The sequence below is a fragment of the Nyctibius grandis genome, chromosome 7 (genome assembly GCF_013368605.1).
Source record: "Nyctibius grandis isolate bNycGra1 chromosome 7, bNycGra1.pri, whole genome shotgun sequence".
NCBI lineage: Eukaryota > Metazoa > Chordata > Aves > Nyctibiiformes > Nyctibiidae > Nyctibius > Nyctibius grandis.
The window spans coordinates 36873535-36897943 of NC_090664.1; the positions used below are offsets into that span (position 1 = coordinate 36873535).

The window sequence follows — 24409 nt, forward strand, 5'->3', positions numbered from 1 at the left end:
GGATTACGAAGCGGTAAGATGTAAACTAAGGATTTTTTAAAAAAATATTATTTACTTTAATGTTCCCTGTCTCAGAATTGATTAGGCAGTTTGAATTCCTGTCAGTGCTATTATTTCTGTAGTTGAACTCACCAGTTCGACTGCTTTTTAAAAAATGACATTCTTCTGCAAGTTCTTCAAGTAGTGAGATACTGTTTGCTAGATAAAATTGAATTTACTTTCGTTGTCATATTTATGGCATTGTGGTGATATTGGAAACATTCAAGTACTGATTATTTTGAGGCAATTCGGAGTTTGGGTTAAGCAAAACCATGCTTCCAAGTAATCAGACTTTGTCTCATACTTTGTAATGTAGCTAGACTACAAGTAGCTTACAGAACTGCCCTTAGTTGTATGTTAGTGGGGACGTTGCCAAACCATTTCTTTTGTACAGTTCAAAACATGTCATTGAAATATAATGTAATGTCCATCGAAAGAGCTAGCTTTAAAAAAAAAAAACCAAAACACACCCACATTAAGATCTGACACTCTTTACTTAAGTATTTGTGTAAAATGACATCTGAAATAAGTCGATAATGTAAGAGGAGGAGAAAACTGTGAATAACTCTGCCTTGTTGCATGGCATTGGTAGCTGACATAAAAGTTTGCAGTTCTGCAGCCTGAGGCTCAAGTCCTACGTCGTAAGTAAAATGGATGGATTCACACCACTCGTGACTGAAGACCTGAGGAGATTTGGGGAAAAATGACGAGACCGAAAAATGTGTATGAACTGTACTATAGGACATCAAAATAAATTTCACATGTTAAAAAGTGGCACATTCTTTGCATATAACTAGCAATTGCAAATGTTTTGTTTTGATTATTGAAGTTATTCTTTGAAGTATGAAAGCGCCTTTTATGGCAGTCTGAGTTCTACAGCATTTTTCAAGGAATTAATTTAGTTATTTTTGATTTTTCATTGGATTTTTTTTTTTAATTCCAACCAGCTATGTGTTTGAGATGCAGGAAACATAAAAGTTGTTGAGGAAAATAATTTAAATGCAGCTGTCTGCACATTGAACTCATTTGTGTGTGCGACTCGCACAAACTTTCACAAACCAAGCAAGGCAACTGAAAAGAACTTAGCTTCTCCAAAGCAGCAAACAACATGCATGGCATTGCATTAATTATGCTGTGGATTCATTACTTATAAAAATTGACAAGCAAAAGAAATGTTCCAACTTTAAAGCTTTTAATGGACTGATTTCTTTTTTTAATCCATCACATCTTTGCAGCTATTTGTAAAGGGTTGCAAATGTGTCTTAATAGATTTTTTGCCCAGTCTTTATGTTGCATTGCACCCTGTGTGGTTACTTACTGGTTTGTACAGAGAGAGAAGCTTTGGGTCTGAAATTGTAAAGTACCTTGAAAATAACCTGGATGACTGATGGTTTTAGACTCCAGTGTATCTCTCAATCTGTTTTTCTGATGCTGTTTCAATTTTTAAAAACTATTGAAGTATTCTGTGTTATAGAAAATAGTTGATATTTAAGACACCTTTCCCAGGCAGGTGGAACATCTCATTCCAGTCCCTTTTCTACTAAATAGTTAAGCGAAGTGTGATAGCATCAACAGAAAAAGGTAAGAAGTCCACGGTGTGTGGGTTTTGGCATTTTTTCTCTTCGTTCCCGCCCCACCCCCCTCCACTCTTTGATATCTCTAGAGCTCCCTGAAACTAAGGTGTAATGATCTGTTCAAACAAAATATTTCATTAAGTCCAACCAAAATATAATTTTTTTTCTTTTTAGTTTTTCTTTAAAGTAAGAAAATTCTGGGGAAAATATGGATGCACTTTTTTGGATGTTATTTTGACAGCCAGACTTACCAAGATATTCGCTTTACGCAGTGATAAGTAAGATGGAATGGATGGCCTACAGAAAGCTTGAAGAACAGTTTTCTTGTTCAGTAAAAGCTAGAATCGATGTAAAACTTCTGCTCGTACAAATCTGTAGTCCATGAAGCCATATGCTGTGCACTGTGGAAAAGGCATTTGTTTTATCTTCCCACACAAACAATTACTTGTGAGTCACTGAAGGACAAAGTGAGTGAAAAGAGTGACAGTCAAGAATCTCAGGATTTAGCTTAAAGTTCACTATTAATTTCAAAAAATTTTAAATTAGTGTGACACATTCTAGCTGTGCATATAACATTTGATTTTTATCCTAGAAAGGAGATTACTGATCAAATGAAACATAGCATGATTAAAACATCTCTTAAAGGAATTCAATAAAACCCTCTTTAAAAACCTAACCCTTACATAGACTAATAGAGAAATAGAACTTTCCTTGTGTGCATTCCACATATATGTCCCTATGAGCACACACACACGATTGAAGAAGTGTGAGTGTCTGAAGCGATATTCTAACTCAGTTAAATTTAATAGCGAAACTCCATAGACTGGTACAACGAGCTTTTGCATGTGGTGCCCTATTTTGCTTTCTTTTTGTTCCTGTGTGTAAACAAACTTGGATTATTAGTTTACTCTGAGTGCATAAGTCATCTAGATATCTGTCAGCACTGATAATCAATGTTTATATAATCTCCTGCAAACCCTATCTAAACAAAGGTAATATCACTTAAGGATCAGTTGTCAAAAGACAATGCTGGGGTTTATGACCACTTTATATTAAAGAAAATGCTACATTTTTTAAAACATTAATAAAACTATGTAGCTGTGGCCCTCCTGTTTGAAGGAGTTTTTGCGTAAATGTTCTGACATGGGATATTGAGTGTCTTTGACATTGCATTTTAGCACTTTAGGCAGATGCTTATTAACCTCTTAAGAACTGGTGGAATAACCATACAGTATCTTTTGCGATCTTTTGAGGCATTTTTTTATGCCATATACCTGGAACTGTAGAGATGTTTGAGTACAATAAGCGATTTAATTTCATAAATACAGGAAACTATAAAAAGCAATCTCACTTGTGGCTAGAACTTGTTTGTGTAGGGATTTTCCTGTTTGTTTGCAAAATAAACCTCTGAGAACAGAATTGGAATAGTTCATCAAAAGCAGAGCAGAAAGTGGTAGCTCCTTTTCACGGCTACCTGGTAAATCGTCCTCTGCATTAACCTCCCAAAGCAAAAGCATCTAAAACTTACTCCCAACAGCCTTTTGAGTTGCTGCATAAGAAATGATGGAAGTCTAGCATAGTGCTTGCATGCTTGGGAGGCCTGGCTGGCTCTCCTGTGCCCCCAGGCTATGCTTGGCTCAGCAGAGCATTTCCCATAGCTGCAGAGCCTCTGTTCTTGCTCACTCAGGTGGGCTGTGGGCGCTGGGCATCTCCAGCCACGTCCATCCCACCACTGCCTTTCCAGGGCCCCCTGGGTGTAGGTATGCAGGCCAAGGCTGACAGCACCAACTTACCTCTAATCAGGCACAGGACACCTCAGCATTTCATCTCTCCTCCCTCCCAGCAGTCTTTCCCAGTAGAAACTTTGGGCTCAGTTGTAGTAGGATGATCAGACATTGCGATGGTAACTGTAGGCTTAATTAGGATTTCTTTTGAGAGCAACCTGATTGTTGAGAAGCTGTTTTATAGCAAAGTAATCAGAGGCAGGGAGGTGTTTTCTTGATAATTGGTCATTTAAGAAAAATCAATGAATTTCATTCACTCTATTGCATGCAACTTTCAAACTTCTGCAGTCAAGTAGCGGTTTTTAACTTTCCTAAGAAACTCAAAACTCAGCTCTTTTGCTCTTCATAGATTTGTCTCTTTGAAAATATCCTTATGAAGAATGGAAAACCTCTTTATAATTCCAGTTAATTGGTTATTATGTCCAGAGCAAATGTTTTGGTTGCCTTGGAAATCCAGCATTTGTCACTTGTGTTCTTCAGGCAAAAGTTTTGGAGTTGTCTATTTAAATTAAATATTCACTTCCCTGGAGTTTATGTCCTCTTGCAGGATGGAGCACTTCTTATGGAATATTAAGTATGATGTTGATAGATGCCAGTTACACTTATGGCTCCTGCAGGGTAGTGTTCTCTTCTAAAAAGTATGAAGATCTGTGTGGTAAATTTCTAAAGGAGTAGAAGATCTTGAAGCAGTCAAATGACATTCAGGTTTGAGAAGAGTTACTTTTTGCTATTTGTGAATCAGTGAAGCCCCGATTCCATGTGCAGCAGACATACTGCTGACAGGGCTAATTTTGCCGTGTGAAGGGAAAACCACACCTATTTTAGAAATATGCTATTCTAAGTCCTAGAAATTGGTAGGGAGAGCACATTGAGGTGATTTCAGTGTTTACTCTGAGTCATCGCTACTTACCTTATTTCATAAACTGAGCAAAGGGAACAAAGATAATAAGCATGTTGTTTAAGATTGGAGAGAGTCATGTGTAACTTTAGCAATAGTATTTTTTATAGTACTGTGGCTTAACACAGGAACATCTCTGAAAATCATAAATCAGGATTGCTTCTTTGGGAACCTTTCACTTGAATTGCAAGTTTCTTATTGCAAGCACAGTTCTGCAAATGACCTGTGGTAGAATGATGTAAAAATTTAACCCTGAGATTTTGGAATTACTTTTCCTTCTTCACCTTAGTTCAACCTCAGGCAACAACATCTAATGCTATGTTCAGATGAGTAAGTTGTGTGGCACGTAGGAGTGTAACTTGAAGTACAGGCTTGAAAGGTAGGAAAATTAAACTCAGCCTCTGAGGTTTGCTTCAGAGTCATGAGTCCATCCTTGGACAAATCACTTGACATTTTGATTCTTTGCTTTTAAATTTTAGGTTCATTTCTGGTAGCGATAGATGTTTAGCTTTTTAAAGCTCCTAAGTGGCTTTTAAAATACCTGCTTTACACATACAAATGCTAGTTTTTGATTAATTTTCAACTGCAAATGTTGTACACGTGTACTGGGAATGGAGTTGTTCATGCCTAAAACTGGGTGTTTAGTGAGAAGAGCTCTATGTAAAAGACAGATGTGCTCACATCCAGAGCGGGATTGGGGTTTGTGAAACAATCACCCATAGCAAGCCTTTGCCCATGGATTCTCTGCTGCAGCCAAAGTGTAGAAGCAATACAGTTTTTCTTTCCTAAATTGGAAAAATGAGGGTCATTCTGTATGGCATCATTCCCGATGACTAGCTTAGCTGTGTTTTAAGCACTGCTTATGAATTTTGGGATTCCCCAAATCCCAAATTTGGGAGAGCTGCTGGCTTCGATCGTGTAGCAGAATGGCTTCTGAAGCAGTTTCAGTTTAGGACAGGGAAACACTAGAGAGGAAAGCCTCAATAAACCCATGCAGAGAGAGGTATTGGTCATTTCTGTGTACTCCCAAGACACTCAGTGCACTTTCTAGTTAGTGATTTGCACAACTGTAGCGACCATATGTTTTTCCCCAGAATAAAACAGATGTTTATTCTAACCTCCTGTAGTGTATGCTAAGTAGATTCTTTAAGAATGATATTACTGTTTGACCTTCATAGAGCTTTCTTTTCCTTTTCTCCTTTCTTTAATTTGAATTTCACTGTCTGAGGAAGGAGCCTTTTTGATTATTGACAGTATATTGAAGGGATTTATACTATGTCTGGCCTTCCCCTACTTCTGACCCCAGGATCCGACACATAAGCGGACAAGAAAAACGTGGGGAGCTCTGTGGAGGCTGTAGGTAGAGGCACTGAGCTGTAAGTCCTGTTACGTATGTGAGCCTCTCAACTGTAGATCAGTTGTCCCTCACGTAGAGCGCAGCATACCTTTTTTATAACATAGTGTCCTGGGGTATGTGATGCTCTCAGAGATTAAAGACAGGGTTCCCCCCTCAGGAATTAACTTCTAGAAATAGATATTCCTGACAGAAAATATGATGCAAAGCAATGACTGTAATTAACCTGGATCCTTTCGTGCTGGTTTAGTGCTGAGTGGTGTCAGAAGGCAAAGGAGGAAGGGAATTGAGCGTACCTCTTGCCATGGAAGTGGGTCACGGTTAGCATACCATGTTCGAGAAGCAGGTTTGTACCTGAGGCACATATGGGAGGGAGCCCTGTGAAATGATCAAAGGTTAAATGGTTTTTAACATTTAGAAACCAACCACACTGACCAGCTCCAGGTGATGAAATAGCAAGGGAGAAGTTTACTTCTGTGTCCTGGTTTGGCTCAAACCAGGCCAAATAGCCTTAGAGAACCCAAGGTCACTGCTTACGAGTAAAGAGCCGAAGGGGGTTGTACCTGCAGGGAGGAGTGGACGGGGCAGGTGACCCAGGATTGACCAGCAAGGTATTCCATCCCATACATGTCATTCTCACTTTCCTGTTTATCACTAACCCACTGCCTCCTGGAGGTGGGGCCCAGGAGGGAGGGGCCCTCCTGTCTCCCACTGATTGGTACCAGCTTTGCCAAATCTCCAGTTAAAAGCCTGCAGGTGTGATGGCAGGAGAGCTATTGCATTTTGCCCTCTGCCCGTGCTGGGTGGAGCTGCTGCATTTTCCCCTGTGCCCATGCATGGGGAGCAACTCTGCCTGAGGAGGATTTCCAAGCTCTCAGTCTTGGCTTAGTATATATTTGTATATATTTCTATTATTATTGTTATTATACTCTTTTTCATTATTATAGTTTATTAAAACTGTTTTAACTTTCCAACCCATAAGTCTCTCTCCCTTTTCCCTTTCCCTTGGAGGGGGGAGAGGGTTAACAGAGAGCATCTGGCACCTGGTTAATAGCCAGCCCAGCTTTAAACCGTGACATTCTGTTTACAGAGTAGAGGGGGAGAGATGTGGAGTGTGGAAATTGGACTGGCTTGGCAGGACCAGTGCAGTTCACTTCACAAATGTGAAGACAAAATAATGAAAGCAAAATATTTACAAATGACATGCACAGATGGTGTGGGTGAGCAGCCTTGTGAAGACTTTTCACAGAATTACAGCATGGTTGAGGTTGGAAGGCACCTCTGGAAGTCATCTGGTCCAACCCTTCTGCTCAGGCAAGGCCACCTAGAGCCAGTTACCCAGGACCATGTACAGATGGCTTTTGAGTATGTCCAAGGAGAGAGACTCTGCTACCTCCCTGGGCAACCTGTGCCAGTGCTTGGTCACCCTCACAGTGAAACAGCATTTCCTGATGTTCAGAGGGAGCCTCCTGTGTTTCAGTGCCCGTTGCCTCTGGTCCTGTAACTGAGCACCACTGAGAAGAGCCTGGCTCTGTCATCTTTACACTCTCCCTTCAGGTATTTATGTACATCGAAAAGATCCCCCCTGAGCCTTCTATTCTCCAGGCTGAACAGTACCAGTTCTCTCAGCCTTTCCTCATGTAAGAGGTCCTCCAGTCCCTTCACCATCTTTGTGGCCTTTCATTGGACTCTCTCCAGTATGTCGATGTCACTCTTGTACTGAGGAGCCTGGAACTGGACACACTACTCCAGGTGTGATCTCACCAGTGCCAAGTGTTTTGTTTGTATGTTTTTATCATAGCTCCCTCCTTTGCTTCTCACCTTCATCTTCCGGCTCGTAGTAAGTTCTGGTGGAAAAAAACAAAGAGTGGAGATGAATGAAGAGACCCATCTTGCATGCCCTCCACCAAACTGCTCAAGGTAGCTCTGTACCTCTCATCTCCTTTTCCCTTTGTGAAACAGCAGGGAAGGAAGTCTTGCTCAGGATCTGGGAATAGTTGGCTTCTAATTGTGTGCATAGCACCAAGTCCTGATGTAATCTTCAGCTTGCTTAGTCTTGGTTTCAGTTTTTTCCATCTGAAGGAAATAAATATGGTAATACTACCTACTTCCTGGCAAAGCACTAATGAACCTCTCTTGCTGGACAGTTTACTTACTGAAGTGAACCAGCATGAACTTTAAAAAAATTAACTTCATGATCAGGAATATTTGAGTTTTTCTTTTCTGTATTGTCATCTGCTCTACAGGTCTTGCTATAAAAAATACAGCTATTTTTCAGTGAGAAACTTGAATGTAACCATAACAAGTGTTAAATATAGGGGAAGTAATCTAGCTATGGCAGCACAGAGCTACCAAGCAGCTAATTCATTGTGCTTCTCTTGATTTATGTAGCTGCAACATACCTAGTTATCTTGGATTCCTCTGCACACACACACACGTGTGTGTGTGTATGTTTCCAGGCTTTTGGGAATTATTTACAACTTCCTCCCTGTTACACCACATTCATATTTCTTATTTAATTAGATGTCAGGAGACCTGTGTAGCTAAAGAAGTCTTGTGGGTAAAAGATACTAGTGGCATGCCTGTTTTAAGTCATCAATTTATAACTCTTGGGGTGGAGCCTTACATGGAAAAGTTGTAGCTATTTAGAAGGTGGTAGCTGGAATGTCTCTAGCTAAAGAAATGGGACTTGTATATGCTGTGCATGAACACGGTACATGAAAATTCCACATCTTGCAGGGACCTCAATGTGGTGCCTCTAACAATAGAGTTATTTTAAAGTCTGTTTTCCAGTTAAGTATTTGTGACATGCATTTTGATGTCTATGTTGCTTAGTCTGTGGATGGATGTAAGTTAGCAGAAGGGGTACACATGCTAGATGGTCTCTGTGAAAAATTGAAGTCATGACTCCCCTGCAGCACATATGGAAAGCTATAGTCGAAAAGGCATGTCCGCTCTGTCTGCCGTACGTGCCTGCCTGCCTGGTGCGGCAGACTGCCTGTTTCAGAGGCTCCATCCTGGGCAGCGCAGCTACTTTTCTCCCATCAATGGTAAATGAGCTGGTGTCTGGCAGTCTAGATAGCTTGCTGCTCTCTTGAGCTTTCAACACTATAGTAGTTACAACAGCTCAATTAAGCACTCCTAGCAAACAGGCTGGACATAGTCCGATGCCATTTTGATAGGAACCTTCCACACAGGGGAGCCAAGGGCCAAAAATTCTGTTTCAGATTATCCAACCTGAAACATCATTGATAATCTATTCCAGGCACAATTCCTTTTTTCTTTTTTTTTTTTTCCCCCTCTTCTTTTACAGTTGAGATTGTGTGTTTGTGTGGGAATACATTTTTGTTTTCCAGTTGATTATAATAAGCAGGTTTGATGAACCAGTTCAGAAACAGCTGATCAGACTAAGCCTATTATTTATTTTTATTCAATATTGGCTGTCAGGAAGTCTATCACAGAAAAAAAATCCATCTACCTCTTTACCGAAGCCATGGGCATCTGTCTTCATGAAGACATGTCTACTCTAAATTATAAACAAGCTCTGGGCAACTGGACTGACTAAATGAAGTACTGTTTGTTTACTTGTACTACATGTAACTTTCCAGATAACAACTTTAGCTGATGAATAAATTATGAAATGCTGGGGATAGTTAGCTCATCTTCCATTGGAGTCATTAATTCTTTTTTCAGCAAATCTTTTATTTACCTAGAAATAGGTAATGATAGCCATGACAAGATTGTTTATTATTTTATGCATCTCTGACCAGATTAATGTCTTAAGATTTCTGCAGGGAGAAAATTTAGCAAAACTAGAGTGTTACGATTGCCGTGACTATAGGAACCAGCAATGTTAAAAGCTTTTCTCTGAGAAATGAAAGAATGAAATCCCTGACAAGTTCTCCTGTGCACATTTCGTTGTACATTGTCATTTACAACACAATGTGAATCTATATGTTTTACTGTAGCAATGCAGAGGACTTTTTGGTATTTAAAATGCTAGAGTAACATACTGTATTTTATGATGTACAATATAGTTTTACTGTTCTGTTAAATCTTATGAACAAGTCAAATGGAGTTAATAAGCATTGGTTTTAATACGTTTTTGACTTTTTAAAGGCAGTTTCTGTGTTTTTTCCAAATATCTTGGCAAATTTGCTAATTAAAAAGAAATTCTTTAAATCAAAGTATTTATTGGTACAAGCAAAGCAATGTTCAGAGACCCAAAATGAGAGTGCTCCCTGCTGAGTTGAGCTCTTAAGACTACGGGCAGGTAGACTATTACAGAAATTTTAAGCAGAGGGAACAACAGTGGGCCAGTTCATAGGAGCAAGGCTGATACAAGCTAAATGTCATATAACTTCTTAGGTTATTATCTTAAGGTGTTCAATTACTCTTAGAATTTCCTTCCATTTTTCTAGTGTAGGAGATTAAGAAGTAAAATTCTATATAAAGTTGCAAAATTTCTATCCATGGAGATTTTCAAAACTGAACTAGACGAGGCCCTGAGCGAGCTAATCTGGGTTTGAATCTGACACTGCATTGAGCAGGAGGTTGGACTAGATGTCCTGTCCTCCGGATGTTCTGTCCCATCCTCCAGATGTCCCCTCCCCAACCTATTTTTTTTCTGTGATTCTGTTCAGAGGATACAGGCTACATAGCTATCTTACTGTCACCAAAGTAGAAGTTCTCATGTTTTGTGTTATGAGTCAAAACTCACTCTTAAAAGACTTCATCTTGTCCAACAGTTGCCCTTGATTCAGTTCCCATTGTTGAAGGATACCCTATATAATACTGAAATTTTAGGCCTCAACTTGTAATTCACTGTGATTCTTTTTGCCTTCATCTGCATTCCATATAAATACAGTGATATATCCATAAAGTGAGATCTGAAGGACAGGGGCATTAGATTGTGGCTCAAATATAGTCAATTTATCGTATGTGTCATATTGTGGTTTACCTCATATATTTAAGAAAGTTGTGTTCTGTTTCCCTTAATTATCCTGTGGTCTTTCTGAGATGAAATTATTCGTATTGTTTGCTGTAATTCTGTTACTCGTTATACTGACATACTGGCAAGAACATGGGTGGTCTTCAGAGATACTTAAGCAAAATCATAAGGCTCATTGTACAAGACTCTAGTACCATATGTGAAATTTTGCTTTCGCTAATTGACATTTCACTAGAGCTTAACAGCAAGAAGATGTGGGGTTTTTTTCATACTCACCACATACACCTATTTGCTGATATCAGCTAATAACTTAAACTGCTTTGCCTTCTGAGTGTAAGAGTTTTCCCATGCATGCGTGAATGTTATCCACCCCCCCATCAGTAACATGTATTAGTAAGGAAAAATGAATAATTCTGTTCAGCTGTATCTTGTTAGTACAAACTAATATTGTGATCAATTTGGATCCAGGGGTTGGATGGAATTTGCAGGCAAGAACACCTGGGAAATGGTCTGGATAGGACTGCCATTAGTGTGTCAAGGCAGAAAATACATTCCAACTGATACCATGTCCTCTAACCATTGTTGTCTCGTCAGCACAGGAATAAAATTTGAGATCTTTCTGTAATCAAATACCTCCCAGTAAAAAGCATATATTTAAAAAAAAAAAACAAACACCACGAGTTATGCTGTTCACTTAGGGCTATTTTAAATAAACCTGGATATCTGTGTTTGTAAGCGTGGTGGAAGAGATTAGTCCTGCCAGTTACACAACGTGTTTGGTGGATTAACTTGCCTTGTGACAATTGACAGTGTTGTCCCTGCACTTCTCTGGTAGATATTATGATGTGAATGAAATGCTATTCAATTTAAATAACGTCTATTTTCGCGTAATCAAAGAGGAAACAAGAAGGAAATACTATTGAGATCATAGGCTATGATGATTTTGAAAATGAACAGGACTTAAAAATACTGATGCCTTTTCAAATAATAAAAAAGATCCATGCCTGCAGACAACTAACAAAACACGAGAGCTCATTCGTGTTACTGTGCCAACTTCAGCAGCAAACATTTTCTTTTCTTCTGCATGAGGAAAGAAACAATAAGCCATCATTTTTGTTTTATCCTTTGTAAACTCAAAAACTTTGAAGAGGAAGGGAGATGCTAACTGTATGAATTACTGCTGATTATAGATAGAATAATTATTACAGAAGGAGTGATAGAAGGGGAGCAGAGCAAATCTAGAGTGAAATTCTGGTTTCCTTGAATGAAAGTTTAGAATACTTTGTAGTAAGTGGTTCAGCCTAATTGAAATCAGTTAAGGATAGATGTAAAATAAAAAAAAAAATTAAGGTACTAAATCCCTTTTTTTCCAAAATGCAGCTGAACTGAAGTACTATCGAAAGCCAATAGGACTTCTTAAAGCATGAAAAGCCTGTCTTGCATTTAATGTTGACTTCTGACTTTAACCTGGCCAGGGAAGCCAGCATTGTGTCTCTGGAGAATCTTTGAGAGGGTTTCGGTACAAATGTACTTGAATTGTAGTATAGCAGCACGTATACAATCTACATGGCTACTGAGTGGGCATTAGGTGTGACCTGGAAAAGATGATGCATCTTGGGTTTCTCTGTCATTTTATAATTCTTATCTGTCCATGAACTTTGAGGACTGGCTTAATGTAGAGCAAGGTGAACACAAGGAGACTGTTGAATGCTTATAAGCAGAAAAACTTGTTGTGGAATTAGCTTTCTGCTTATATGCTTCAATTTGGAAGCCTAGAACCACTGGATATTTGTTGGCTTGTGCAAAACTGCATACAGTACAGAGATGAAGTGGTTAGTGTTATAGTGTTATAAAAATGTATATTGTTTAAAAAAAAAAGGCAGATACTAGCTTACTAACTCTTCTTGTGCCAGGCATATAAGCACAAATAACATCGAGGTAATTTTTTTGTTTGACAGTATTTTTATCAATATTTTTCATCATAGAGAAGTTATCTTTCTGCCTTTGCAACAATTCAAATTTTGTTATCTTCTCTGCTGCTAAACTGGAGAGCGGCAAAAAGTAGTAACAGTTCAGAAATGCTCATTGACCTGTCATCCATCTCTTAAATTCTTGAAATCTCTCTCTCATACTTCTCCTATCAAAACCTTGTCCTTCTTTGCTGCTTTGTCATAGGTGCTCCTCTTCTGTCTGGTATGGATGATGCCCATCATCCACCTACCTACTTTCTGCTGGCTCCTTGTTCACTCTCTTCTTCTTTATCTTTACAAATCTTTGTAATATTCCTCTCCCCTCAGCAGGAGTCCAGTGGGGATAGCAGCAGTGGTACAGCTGATAAATTTGGGTGGTAATTCCTCAAGCAGAAACTGATTCCCTCATAAAGTGGAGAAAATATAACTTTTAATTGAGCACAACCGGATGAGTTTAAGGAGGGAATTCATTTGATTTCCAAACAATGGAGCAGAAAGGAAAAAGCAGGCTTTAGCCAGTGCAGTTCCTGAAGAAAACAAATTGTCAGGGACGGCATGGGTTTGTTTTTATTTCTTTGGTGAGAGTTAGCACAATGTGTTTTGAGACCTTAAGGCTTGCAGAACTGGGATTTCCATTCTTGTGTCTTTCATCGCTGCAGGTGCTGCAGAATCTTTTGTGATCAGAAACTTGCTAGGGATGTGTTGGAAGGGATCTCTTTATCTGAGAGATTTTACAAAGTTGATTGATTCTGGTAGCATATTAATAATGTTGCTTTACAGCAATCTGAGGCATTGCTTCTCTTAAAATTTTTGAATGAATTGACTATTGTATAGCACATCTATAAATACAGATTTGCCCAAGATGTGAGTTGGCTCTTTTTTGAGGAGAATTCTATTAGATTTCTTTTGAAATCCTGAACTCCTGAGTCCTGTATGAATAGGAGCACAGGCACTATATCCAGGGAGGTGATCACCTCACTCTTTACAGCACTCGCTAGAACATACCTGCTTTACTGTGACCAATTTTGGTGCCTCAACAGAAAACAGACATGGATAAACCAGACTGGGTTCAGCAGAGGGCCCCCAGGATGGTTAGGGCAGGATCACTTGGCCTGTGGGGACAGGCTGAGGGACCAGGGCTTGTTCAGCCTGGAGACAAGATGGCTTTGGGGGAAGACTGAAGGCCCCCAGCATCTACAAGGAGGTTGTCAAAAGCATGGAGCCAGGCTCTTCAGAGGTGCATGGTGGTGGGAGGACAAGAGACAAACACTGGAAATTGAAAGAAGAGAGGTTCAGACTGGATATAAGAAAAAACATCTTCACCGTGAAGCATAGTCTGCCAGTGGGATGGGTTTTCCCAGAGAGCTTGTGCAGTCTCTGTCCTTGCAGGTTTTCAAGGCCCAACTGGATACAGTCCTGAACAAGCTGGTCTGGTCTCACAGCTTGAGCAGGAGGTTGGACTAGAGATCTCATGTGTCCCCTTTCTGCCTGAACTGTCTTGTGGTCCTCAGAAAAAGATATAGTACATTGTCATAGCTCTGACACAGGAGAGAGCTCATGCAGGTATCATAGTCCTCAGGCATTCTTTTTTTTAAGATTTTGGATTTATCAGCAGATCAAACATGTATTTTGCGTCAATATTCAGTATTGTGGCAATAGATGAAAGAGCAATCAGTGGTCCAAAATTTGGTGCTTCCCCTAGAGGAGGAAATGGCTCGGCGAGGAATATGATGTAATGTGCTCTCCTGACCCAGATAGTGTCTGTTCTGAATCAGAAAGAAGTCTATTCCTGATGTTTCTTTTATGTCTGAAAAACAGAAGATGTTTGTCTTCTAGGTTGCAATAATTTTAAAAACCCAAGTTCACTTATTCTTAGAAAGCTGCTGTTGTACTCTACAAGCTTTGAATGTTCCAGAACACAAAAAATATTCCAACATTGAGTTGGGAAAGATCACAAGACCATGTGCTGCTTTTATGATTTCATTTTTCTATTGCAATTCATTTGTGTTTTATTTTCCTTCAGGTTAGCATCTAATAATTGTCACCACCTTCAGTAGCAGGCATATTTCTGTTTGCAGGTTGCCTAAAACATATACTTCTCTTTTAACCCTCACATCTTTATTTAAGCAATCATATCTCAGTAGTGCTAATATGAATCCATAGTACAAGATCTGTTTTAACTGTAAGAAAATATACTTAGATTTATTCATTATTAGATGTTATATACTATCAGATGGTTTCCTACAACCTTTTACTAATTTGTTTTTTGTGAAGAAGTGTTGTATATACTCTTCGCTTTCTTGTGTTCGCTTGCAGATGGAAAACAGAGGCAGTAACATACAGAGACTTCAGTCTCGCTTCTTAGTAAAAAGGTGGGGATAGGGCTTTAAAAGTGCAGTAGGAAGGATTTGTGAGTCAGAACCACAAACTCCCATCTTGCTCTCCCTCTTTCAGAAGGCAGTTGGTGGAGCCATACAAGCAGTGACAGCCACATGGATTGGGATGGGAGAATCAGGCATGCAGGGCTTGCTTTAGCTTCTCGCCCTTGGATGGTTATCGCACTCTGCACGCTTGATACCCTCTCCCGCTCTGTGTGGGTGCGCTAGGGTAGATATCTTTTAGAGTCAAATCTAAAAGAGCCAATGGATGTGAACAGTTGACATCACGCAATCTATACATTAAGTGGTGTATTTTGGTTTTAGAACAAAAACTGTGAATATATATGCTGGAGAGAGAGAATTTTCCGAGATTATTATTTTGATAAGTGATAGACAAGAGGGACAAAAGGCCTTTCCAGAGACTTTTCCATTGATGAAAAAGTATTATGCACTGTTGTATTCTTGAAATCAGATTACAATAATTGTAGTATGTAAATGGTGTGAGGAGCCTCATCCTCTTGGGAAAATTGCAAGTAGTTCGCTTTGGTTTATGCTCGACTTGGAGGATAGGTAATGGGTATAAAGAAACAGTCCTGATATTTTTCAAGCAGCGTACATGAGGATGAAGGCTGGAACAAAGGACTAACACCTGAAACCACAAGGACTCATGTGGCTTCTGACACCATTGGAAACTGAGCTTACATTTAGCCCACTGATGAGGATGTGTGTATTTTATGTAGCGTTTTTATCCTGAAGTAAAAGGTGCCATGCTGTGTGAAAGCTTCTCACTTGGTGTTTCTGGCAGTATCAGAGAGAGTGCAAGGCTGCAGATGCTTAAAGGATGATCGTGCCTGCTAGAGATAACTGGTCTGAGTCACAAACGAACCACTGTTTGACAAGCTTAATTTCAGTGAGCTTGGGTTAATGGAAAATTAATTAGTTAAGTCCTTGGTCTTCACTGTGTATAATTTAACTAAGGTGTGTCGGTAAGAAAACCTTTACTAATATAAGCAGTGAGCAAACTGCAGTGTCATTTTATGTCATGACAGTCATTCAATGCTGTTAACAAAAGATCATGACTAGAAAATCAAGATTTCAGTAGTAGATTATGGGCTGGAAAATAAACTTATCAGAGGTTGAAAAATGTTGTAGACAACTAGTCTTATGACAGCAGTTTCTTCAGAGTGCATGCTTGCCAAACTAACTCATGAAGATACATGGCAAAAAAGATAATTAAACAGATGAATAATATAATTACAGTATGGAAATGAAGGGTAGCAAGCAAAAATATGTAATTAAAGCAGTTGTTACATTTGAAATAGTAAAATATGGAAGACTTCACTGTATATCCTTAACCTCAACATTTTTAACAAGTTAAAACACAAGCAAATAAACCAGGCCCCAAACCTTCAATTTGTTCTCTGGAATAGATTAAAAATGTTACATTTGAAAACCAAGTAGGGGTTGTACATATAGAGATAATTTGATAAAATGCAAAGAAAATATTTTTTTCCCTTCAAAATTCTCCATTGCTAACAGAATTTCATGCTAAATTTTCAAGGAAGTTATTTTTAAGTGTGCAGAAAATCTTAATGACTTGAACCAAAATCCCAGATTAAAATATACTGGCGATCTGGAACAGAGAATTTAAATTGGCACTTTTAATTGAGCTGAGACAAATTGAAATGATGGTTTCCATGCTTTCCTTCAAATTCTTTCCTTTTCTAGTTGTCTGTTTCCTTGTTGTCATCCCCAATGTGTTTTCCATTTTTCCTCTTTTTAATTGAACCCTTGTAATTTTGTGGCTGACCCAATCTTTGTCCTTCTCTCTGTGCTCTTATATCGACACACAGCATTTTATATTCTAAATCCTTTTTTCTAAGTTGTCTTTCTGCAATTTAAAATCTTTCCTTTGTGATATCTGCTGTTGATTAATTAATACAGTCAAAAATGATATCTTTGTTTTTCCTGACAAGCTTCAATTTTTTACCTGCTTCTGTCTCAGTAAACACCAAAACAGTTCAGCTTGTTGTTACTAATAATCCTGGTTTACCTTTGCCTAAGGGCCATAAAAAGTTATCGTGAGTCAACCAAGTTGTGTTAATAACCATGTGTGTGCTGACAGTCTGAGACAAAAGTGGAATGATGCAGGTTCATGCAGCTTGCGATCATTTCCTTGGTGTATTTTTCTTTCTTTGACATCTGTCTCTGAGTTGTTCCACTGGCAACATCTTAGCTCTGTCATTGCTCTGACTCTTCCTTACAGCTCAAAATCATCAATAATTTAATGCCATCCTCTAGATCCAATTAATTGTCTCAAAAAATCAAATCCTATATTTTTGTTTAGTTTGGGGGATTTTTTTTTTTGTTTTAAAGTTCTCAATTATGTGATTATATTGCTGATAAAGTGTATTTTGATAAGCTAGGAGACCTCCTTATATTCCTGTCATTGCCCTCTTCCTCAAAAGCACTTTCTCGTGTTTCATAAGTGGGAGAATCTCTCTGTCAGAATATACAAAGCTACCAGATTATCCTCCTTCAGAGGCTTTCACAGAACTAATCTCTGCCATAATACATATAGAAAACTTACTTAGACAACAACCCACCATGGTTATGCAAGGGATGAGTCATAACGCTGGTATTGGATATTTAAAAATGTTTTATTTTCTATTGCATTGCTACCTTGATCCCTTTCTTACTCCTTTTTTTCTCCTGCTCATATTCTCCCATCCTTTAGACTGCAAGCTCTTTTAAGCAGGGTTTGTCATTCAGTTTGTGACTGTACAGTGCTTGGTACAATAGGTTCTGAAGTAGTTTTCCCTCTTAGATGTTTTTTTTTGTGAAAATGGTAAACTGTAACACACCAGGGCATCCCACAGATTGGGGAATGCTTACCTCTGACTCTGAGGGGTCTGTTTGTGAACTAGGCGAAGCTCTGCAGTTGTCCTTTTGCGTATTGCCAAAGTTTTTCTGTGAAAAGACTATACTTCCTCTAAAAAAACCTACTCATGCTACTTTTTCATAGCAGAGCAACTGGAAAGTAAGCATTTAGGCTAATATCATGAAAATGTGAGTGCAAATGTGTGGGGTTTTTTGGTGTGGGGGGTTGTTTTGGGTTTTGTTGTTTTGTTTGTCCCTGATAAAGTACCTAGTACAACTGTTTAACTGGTTCATGAATGCCAAAATCTAGGCTTCTGGAAACCTAAGGGCTATTTAAAAAAACCTTGCTCTCATCCAGCTGTGATTAGATTAGCACCTTGGAAACCTGTTAATGTTGAGCTGGGTGCTGCGATCAAGCTTGCCAAAGTCATGTTAAGGGTAAAGAGGAGACTCGTTTCCTATATAATCTCCTTTTTAATCATATTGCCACCCTAAAGCTCCCAGCTGTTCTAAAATTTCACTCCTCCTGTTATTTGAACATCCCCCATGCCTGTAGATGCCATAGCAATGCCCAATTAGCTCTAAACAACAACAACAACAAAATTCTGATCAACATTAGTTTTGTTTTTTAAATGCAAGTATAGCAGAGGATGTCAGTAACTACTGTAGGAGCTGGTAGCTCTCCTTGTATAGTAATTGTGAGAGAGCACAGTTTTACAGCATTTAATTGTAAGTGTGCGTGTAGTGGGCAAATGGCCAAGCACTGCAGGGCCCATGCCAAGGACCAGAGAGGACATCAGGACTAGACTTGGCAGTTGCCAGGCTGTGAGGTGTCCATGGCCTTTACACAGGGAGTCAGCAATTCCTACTTGATATCCCCTTAAATGAATACATGGCCTCCTTCCTTTTTCCTTTGTTAAAATGTATTTCTTCAGTTTGTCATATATGCCAAATATACATGACAAACAATTAATTGGAATTAGTTTGGTCCTTCCATAAAAATTCTACCTTCAAATATTAATTTTAACATCAACATAACATTGTATAGCATTCTCAGAGCAGCATTTTGTGGTTTCTTCAACATTGTTCAAAATAACGACATTGCTTAGACATCTGGAGAAAATTTCATAGATAAGAAATTTTCACATTCACCAGCTGTGGCCACTCTGCCAAACTGAGGTCATCATAGAATCATAGAATGGTTTGGGTTGGAAGGGACCTTAAAGATCATCCAGTTCCAACCCCCCTGCCACGGGCAGGGACACCTTTCCACTAGACCAGGTTGCTCAAAGCCCCATCCAACCTGGCCTTAAACACTGCCAGGGAGGGGGCATCCACAGCTTCTCTGGGCAACCTGTTCCAGTGTCTCACCACCCTCACAGCAAAGAATTCCTTCCTAATATCTAACCTAAATCTGCCCTCTTTCAGTTTAAAACTGTTACCCCTGGTTCTATTACTCCATGCCCTTGTAAAAAGTCCCTCTCCAGCTTTCCTGTAGGCCCCCTTCAGGTACTAGAAGGCTGCTATAAGGTCTCCCCGGAGTCTTCTTTTCTCCAGGCTGAACAAGACCAACTCTCTCAGCCTGTCTGCATAGGAGAGGTCCTATTGATGGTGCATTTGCGGGAGTGCTTCCGATTTTCTAATTGTGTGCCTCATACGTTTCAGGTTGGTCAGTTTATGATGAAATAGGACAATCTGTATTCCCTGTTGGCAGATCATAATTTGCCAATATCAGCAGTTTCACTTCATGCTAGACTTCAACACACATTTTGCCTTTGTTCTGAATCAGTTTAAAGATTTTAAGTGAAATAAAAACTTTATGGAAATAACCTTTCAACATTTTTTTTCCTTTACTTTATTTCATAGCACTCAAGAAGTAGCAGCACATCACAAAGACATAATATACCATCTCAAGTCATGTCCTAGCAGGACATGTGATGTCATTCTAACTATTTCAACAAGATTAGAAGATAAGCAGTTAGCAATATCTGTGTATAAATTCTGAATATTGAAATGAATTGTTCCTTTTATTGGCACAGTGAGGCCTGAGCTTTCCATATTCAAAGTATAAATTGAATGAAGACATAAAGATAATTCTCCTTTTGGATTTAAAATTCTCTTCAGCATTAAATGAATTAAGAGATGAAAAACATATCTAGGAGAAGAACCCAGTAATGAAGAGTCTATATATATGTGCAGTCACATGTATTTCTTTATTCCTTGTAAAATCTTGTATGTTTGCTTACAGCTTCATGCCTTCATTTAATAAATAATAATGTAAAAAGTGTCTACTTGAAGGAACTTGTTTGAACTTTCTAAGAAGATAATTATTTGAGAATTTTCAGTAATCTGGAAAGTCATCTGTCCTAAAGATACCCAATTCGTAAGTGGATTACCGCGTTAAATAGAAACTCATGGTACTCAGAGGATCACACTTATTTTTTATTAGAAAGACATAATAAAAAGGCCATGCTGAATTTGCGAGTGTGATGACAGCTGTATTAACCCGGTGAGAATTTATTACAGTGACAGACCAAGCACATCAACAGATTTTACACTATGAATGTAACACTACAGTCAAAATCTGTACTTAAGCTCCAACTGTACTGACCAAAGTTAAGGGTGGGTACAGAAAACTAGCAAGAAGAATAAGAGATCTAGAGGCATCACCTAATTTAACTAAGGAGTTTCTACCTACAAGTAAAGGAAAATAATGAAAAACCCTCTTACTTGAAGGACCCAGTGTTTTGAAGATGATACACTTCTATAATAGTAAACAAGAGACGATACGTATGGTCTTGAAGAAAAAGGCTCAAATATGATCATATATGACTATTAGCAGTGTGAAAAGCATGGGTTCATATTATAAGAATACCTCATAGAAGCTACTCTAATATAATAAGAGGTAAGATAGTTGGTAAATATTTGTGAAGCATGTCATTAAAACAGGAAATGATTTTTCAAACAAACTGGGTTTGTAAACCTTCCAAGTAAGGAGGAAAAGAAAAGGAAAAAAATAATAAATAGATGGGGTAATTATTAACGTGACTTATCTCACTTTTATTAGCCAGTTTCCCATTAAAGATGAGGAATTGGGGGCTACAGTAGCATATATTACATACGTATATTACTGCAGCTCTTTTATATTGCAGTGGAAGAAGACAGAGACCTACAGAATCTCAGAAAGGCTGAATTTCAGAAGCTCTTGGGAAAGGATCCATACTGTTCTCCAGAGCAACCCCAAAAACTTGTGTAACCCAGGGAGGAAATGTAGTTTCCTTAGCTGTCATGAACAGATGATGCACATCCACTTGGCCCTATTTTCCATCAGTAGTCAAGGTATTTCCACTGTAGTTTCATAATAGGTTTTATCTAAATTTTAATTTTTTTTTCATCTTAAAGTGGTTGAATTCATTCTTAGCTCATATAAAAATGCTCAGTAGTTTATAAAATGAATTAATTGTAATTGTATGCTCCCCCTTTTCCTGGATTGCCCTGATGTCATGCTTTGAATTTTTTTCCATATTCGAGAAGTGAAGAAGCTCCAAGCTTCTTCTTTCTACAGAAAATGTACATGACTGTGTTCGTCCCACTGGGAAAATAAATGTAATGTTGAGTTTGATTCATGTGATTTGTCAATATAATTAATATAAATTGAATCATTATGATTTTTTGGATGTGTGTTGGGACTGTGGCCAACACAAGACATGAGCAGCACTGTAAATGATCTCTGTGGCCTGGAAGATGAAATTCCAATTTTAGCAATTCTGGCCTGACCCAAAAGGCATTTTGCCCCCTTAAGGGAGATAGGAATTATGTTTCTGTGCCTCATGACTTTTTTTTTTATAGGGTGAGGACTGTTTAGGCAGCATCCCTTCTGGACAGCAGAATGAATGGTAATAAAAGTGATGCCATGCCACTTGGTCAGTGGAAAATATGATGCGTTCACCGTGGAAGTACTGTAGAAAGCTAACACCCACACTGTCCGTTGTGCGATTGATGTGTCAGGCTTAATGGCTGGTTTGTTTGTTTTCCTCTTACTTGAAGGTAGTGTTGCTTTGGGGTTGGTTTATGACATTGTGCCTCACTCGGTGACAGAATAGCACTGAGGAACTGCAGTGCTGGTGGGGAAGGGTTTGGATGTACCCTTTCTGAAGGGGGTTGAGTGTTGAGGGACCCCAGAGTGTCCTGCGGGCTGGGCTCTATGGGAGTGGAGTTCAGCACTGTTTCAGCTTTCATTAATGCTGTGATAACATCAATGGGTTTGACCAGAGGCCACTGTTGTGTCAACCATAATAGGATTTAAACTCTACACTAAACTTCTGTCCGCTTGTTGCTGCTTGTCTTTTGCCACTGTTTCCATGGGGAGCTGTGCAAAGTTGTGGCAAAGGGAAATTCTAAAGAATAGCCAGTTTTGAGAGGCTCTGGGGAGGTCACAGGTCCTCTGGGTATTTTCCTAATGGACAAAAAATTCAAGAAAAGTTTGAGTGTATTTTCTTTTATTTCTGCTCCTTTTGCTTTAGCTCAGTAGACACTTTAGTTTTGGAAGATCATTATAACATAGCAGATGTATTTGGATTCCTGTAAGCAAAATATCCATCGGAGAGTAATTTTCCTGATGTCAGGGTCAAAGACAGCTTATTAAACTCTATGCTGTAACTATTAAGGGCTTCAGGAAATAAAAAAATTAAAACATTTGGAAAGTTAAAATTTGCCTTTAAACTGTCAGTTTAGTGACATCTATTGTTTGCTCTAATAGTGGTTAAATGTAGGTAGGCTGCTGCATCACTTGTGGTGGGGCAATTTCGTTACATAGACACAAACCATGGCAGGATTCGGTCATTCCTGGGACATGCTGACATACTACGACATGTGCATGACCACTGTTCTCAGCTGTAATCTCTATTCTCTATTTTCCTTGTAACTGTGAATTTATATCGAAGGCAGGTGCTGCAGTCAGCTACAGTGATCTTTTTCAACTAGAATGTTGAATGTCTGTCAGTGAATCGTAAATGCCCTAGAAAAACCATGCCTTAGTATGTTATTCCCATATCAGTTTGTGAAAGGATAGAGGGTGGCTCTGAAAAGCAGCGTAAAGAAATTCAGTGTTTTGTTTGGCTTTTGCTATATTAGGATCTAATATTTATGTTAGGTGATATGTTGCAGTTAGTTACTTCTTTCCTCTGCTAATGTCAGAAAATATAAGCAGTAACTAGGGGGTTAAATTCCTGCTCAATAGGCATGTTTTTGGATTTACATTTTTTGTAAGAGCTCGGAGTGGAGCTCGACGCTTTGCAGCAGAGGGAAGCGCTGCCTGACAGAACCCAGCATCCGAGGGAAACGTGGCTCGACGGGAACGAGACGCTGTACCAGCTTGTCCAGTTTCACAGGGACCTTGCGTTTTCCAGCTGTTTACCCTTGAGATGTAAAATGGCAATTTGGCATAGGCTAACAAGGCAGTGTGATGTGAGCGTCTGCGTAAAAGGCTGCACATATGGAGCATGCCCGGTGATATGAGCAGCCTGTTACCCCACCCCCAGCCAATCTAGGAAGAAATGAAATGAACTTTGCACTTGCAAATGTCAATGAATACATTTTGCACAGGATTTTAAAAGGTTCACTTATAAGCACTATTTTTAACAGCTAAATCCACCCCCCAAAAGAGAAAGGAGAAAGCCCTAGGTTTTTTTCTGTGATCGATCTCAGTTTATGATCCACTGAAGCATCTCTCACAACATTTACCTGAAGCCTGGTTTATTTTACCTTTTTACTATTCAAGTTGAGATTTTTGGAGGTGATGTGGATTTTTTGGGTTTTTTGAATTTTTTTTTTAGTTTGCTTTTTACTGGCATGAGAAAATTTGAGAATTTAATTGCAGTAGAATACTTGGAAACAGTGAGGCTGCAAGCTTGAAAGGCAGAGGGAAGAGAAGGAAGGCTCTCACGGCAGAGCATGGATACGAAAGGAGCAGTGATTCTGCGGTGCTCAGCGTGCACGTGTTATGAGATCAGTGCCGGGCGCTGCAGCTGTGGGCAATAACTGAGCTGTCTGGCTAATGAAGGCCACCTGGATTAGGCTTCTGAAAAGAGCCAAAGGAGGACGTCTGAAGAATTCTGATATCTGCGTAAGCCCTATGTTTTCATTATCGGCAAATATTCTATATATTGCAGAGAGGGAGGGAAAAAAAAGACGGTGAGGAGAGGACAGTTGTTTTCGTTCTGATTGAATTAGCAGAACTCTATTTTGTATGCAGGGAGATGCAGAGCTGTCATTATTTATAGAGCTGTTCTGGCATTGTGGCTGCTTCCATTGTGGTGATACAGGGACATGTGTTGAGTCCAGACGGATTTTATTAGTTGGAAGTTGATTTGTGGTCATTTGCATGTTTTGCTGAGGGGCAGAGATGGATACGAGCCATTTGCAGTTCTGATGGGGAAAGTGTGTCAGGTAAAGAGGTTGCCCTAAAATAAAAATGGATAGCAGAGGTTAAATCTGTTAGCAGTGATATCGTGTAGTGGTAATTATTGATACTGAATTTGCATTCTGATTATAAAATGTTTCCTTGCTAGTACTGTCACTGT

General features: G+C 39.0%; 1 protein-coding gene across 3 annotated transcripts in view; it reads left to right on the plus strand.

The window, feature by feature from the left end:
• CACNB2 (calcium voltage-gated channel auxiliary subunit beta 2) overlaps positions 1-24409 on the plus strand; it is a 278037-nt gene that overhangs the window by 159759 nt on the left and 93869 nt on the right. The gene's annotated exons all lie outside the window — the stretch shown is intronic.